Raw genomic sequence first — 3,839 nt, 5'->3', positions numbered from 1 at the left:
CTTGGCTAGTGTATCGTGGAGATGTCACAGAAACTTGAGAATTGATGATAAGAGCTTTATCTGCAGATGACATAATCACCTATGCAGACAGTCTTGAGTGAATCTGCAAGACAGATGCTGGAATCAACAGGGGAAGTGAGAAGGCTGCTGGACATGCAGATGCCAGCTGTGTTTCTGTGTGCCAGCAGCAAGCTATCGTAAAATAAACTCATAGTGATTTCATTTAGAATAGGACCCAAAACAAACTGCTGTGTGTGCAAGACACAGATGTTGGAAGCACTGCTGAAGAACTAAAAGGCTGAAGCAAGTGGAGAGACCTCATCCGTGATCTTAAGTCTTAGTGTCATGAAGACGCCGATTCTTCTCAAACTGAAATTCTAACTGGCTTCTTTGAAGACCTCAAGCAGTCGGTTCCTAAATGTGTAGGGACCCAGGAGAGCCAAAACACTGCTGGAAAAAACGAGACTGCAGGACGTTTCGTAGCCCCACCACCCGCGTAAAGCTGATCTTCTTTTCTGTCATTATCTTGCCATCTGTGTCCTTGCTTTACGAACAGCTTTATTGGTGTTTAATCGATGAACCGTAAACTGCACGGACGTGAAGAGCACAGTTTAGGCGGTTTCTGTGGTCACAGGACGCGTGCACCGTGAGGATAACATTCCTTGTGTTCAGACCCTCCTCATGCCCCTGCAGATCCCTCTCTACCCGCCCCACTCAGGCAGCCACTGTCTGCCAGCTGTAGACGCCTTCTTCTAGAAGTTCACATTAATGGCATCACACCATAGGACTGTGTTTTGGGTCCCTTCCTTCCACCGGCATATTTGCCGTGAATCTGTGCTGTTGCACGAGTCGGTGACTTCCTTTTCACTGCTGACTAGTGTTCCCGTCCTTATAGATGGCGCATCTCCTGTTCACCCTTCACTGGCTGATGGACGTTTGGATCTTACAAATAAAACCCCTGTCAACACGTGCACACATGTCTCCGTGGACACGCGCTTCCATCTCTCGAATAAGAGCTTAGCTGTGGGGTGGCTGGGCCATTTGTGTTGATGTGTGTCTAACTGGTTTTTAAACCTGATTGTTGTGCAAAGCGGTGATGCCGTTCGGCATCTCCATGGGCAGCGTGCATGCGCGTTTCTCTCGCTCTGTGTCCTTGTCAGCACTTAGAATGGCCACTTGGTTTAAACGTTTGCGTTTTAGCCATTGCGGTGAGTGTGCAGTAGATTCTTGTGACGGATTAAATTGGCATTTCTCTAGGGACTGAACTGTTCTGCAGTCCTGTGTGTGGTTGCCGTCCTCATCACTTCTTGTCAAGTGGCTGTTTAAATCTGCACATTCGGGTTGTTTGTTATGTGAAAGTGTTAGTTGCTCAGTCATGTCTGACTCTTTGTGACCTCTTGGACTGTACCCCGCCAGGCTCCTCCTGAGTCCATGGGATTCTCCAGACAGGAATACTGGAGTGGATAGCCATTCCTTTCTCCAGGGGGAATCTTCCCAACTCAGGGATCGAACCTCGGTCTCCCGCATTGCAGACAGATTCTTTACCGTCTGAGCCACCAGGGACGCCCACTTATTATGTTGGATTCTTACACAATTGTTGAGTTTGGGGAGTTCTTTATATATTCTGGATACAAGTCCTTCATCAGACAGACGACTTGCCAATGTCTTTTGCAATCTAGGATTGTGTTTTCATTCTCTTGACTGAGTCTTCTGAAGAACAGAAATCACTTTTGATGAAGCCCGACTTACCAGCTTTTCAAGGGAATCCTGCTTTTAGTGCTGTATCTGAGAAATTTTTACTTCACCCAAGATCGAAAACATTTTTCTCCTAAGGTTTTCTCTACGAGTTCTAAGTTTCAGGTTGCACCCTTGTGTGTAGGACCCGCTTTACACTCCCGTGGTGTAAAGTGCAGGTCGGTTTCGTTCTCTTGTCCTGTGAGTCATGCAGAGACGTGCTGAGAACCTGGGGCACAGCCGTGTGGGCTGGCCCCTGTGTCCCTGTGGTCCTGCCAACATGTGTCGTTCACGGGGAAGCCCTCTGGTCAGCCGCACGCCTTAGGGTCACCACGTCCTCCTGGGAGCGACATTTCCGTCGTGCATGACCTCACTTAGACCCGCTGACCAGCTGGGCTCTGAGACTGGCGTCCACCCCACCTTCTCTTGATGGAGTTGGCGCCCTCTCCCTTGGCCCGCTGGCATCCGTGTTTGGTGTGCTTGCTAGCGTCGCGTGGTCAGGTCTCACTTTTACGTCCTGTCTGGCGGTTTCTGCTGGCCGTTCAGTGTGGTGCTGAAACGCCTGGGTTCAGTCCCCCAGGCACCACGCCGTGCCCTCCACGCCCCTTAGCGGCGTTTCTGCTGACCTGTAGGCCGGGGGGCTTGTTTCTGAGTCCACGCCCGCCTCTGCTGGACTCTGGGCCGTGTCTCTCTGCTGTGCTCTTCTGGCGTCCCCTTGGCAAGATGCGCGCCGCTGCGCGCCGCCTCTGCACTGGCCCGGGGCCGCCGCTCGTCGCCCCTCCCGGCCACCGCCGTCAGCTGTGTGTCACGAATCCCAGGATGCCTCGTCGCTTTTGCCTCAGATGATCGGAGATCTGAGTGACGAGGAGCAGTGTTTCTGTTCCCCCACGTGGTTCCGGCTGAGCCCCTGCAGGCCCGAGTCCAGAGCGGAGTCCCCTTCAGGCTTAAGGACCTGCGTTCTCACTGTGCCGTGAGGTGTGCCGGCCGGCTGGTGATGAATTCTTTCAGCTTCTGAGTTTAGAATCACTTTTGTTTCTCTTTTTTTTTTTTTAATTTGGTGTTAAAAAAATTAAAATTGAAAGAAAATACACGCTGCAGAAGCAGTGTTTTTGCTGCGTGCAGCGTCCTCTGCCCCGTGGGCCCCTCTGCTCACCCTGCCGCCCTGCGTCCTTTGCTCGGTTGCCTCTGTCCCTCGTCTGGTCTAAGCGTCTGATGACGGTGCTCCTGGTGTGTCTCCTCAAGGCACTCCTGCTTGGAATCCTTGCGCTTCCTGGACCCGGGGGTCCGTGGTCTGTGTCCAGCTTGGGAGAGCACCTCCTCGCACATTCCTCGGTGCGCCCTCCTCCCGCCGGGGCTCCAGCAGCAGGTCTCTCGGCGACTTGAAGTCCCGCCCTCAGCTGCTTGCCTCGCGTCTCTGTGTTGTCTGGGGTGGTTCCTGCCGCTGCCCTTCGAGCTCCTCGCCGTCTCTTCTGTGGTATTGGTCTCCCGGCGCCCCACCGCAGGCGCTGTGGCTCATCTCTGCAGGGTTCAGACGTGCGTCTTTTTAGGTTTTGTTTCTGTGCGCACGTTGGGCTGTGCTGGCCCTGTTGCTGTGCGGGTTTTCCCCTTTGCGGAGCTCGGGCTTCTCTCCGTGGAGCGTCTGTTGTTCTGGAACGCGGGCTCTGGCTTCAGTGCTTGCAGCTCCTGGGTTCTAGAGCGCTGGCTCTATAGCTGTGCAGACGCTCAGTTGCTCCGTGGCCTCTGGGATCTTCCCGGACCAGGGACGGAACCCGTATCTTCTTCACTGGCAGGTGGAGTCTTCACCACTGAGCTGCCAGGAAGTCCAGGCATGTGTCTTTTAAAAGACACCGTTTGCATCTCCACCATTCATGGCCAGCCTTGCTTCCAGCCGGCGTTTGAACACGGAGTCCAGCGATTCTGCGTAGTGATCGCCAGTGCTCTCATCTGCTAATTCCATCACCCGAGTCACTTCTGGGTCTGTTTCTGTGGATGAGTGGTCATCTTTCCTGGAGTTTTGCACCTACATGACTTCTGATGGGAGGCAGAACGTTGGGAACTTGACCCTTTGGGTGCTGGGTAGTTGTATATCCCTCTGAATATTCTGG

This window comes from Capricornis sumatraensis, chromosome 18 (genome assembly GCF_032405125.1).
Source record: "Capricornis sumatraensis isolate serow.1 chromosome 18, serow.2, whole genome shotgun sequence".
Taxonomy (NCBI): Eukaryota; Metazoa; Chordata; class Mammalia; order Artiodactyla; family Bovidae; genus Capricornis; species Capricornis sumatraensis.
The sequence above is the reverse complement of the archived record's forward strand: the minus strand, read 5'-3'. Positions refer to the sequence as shown.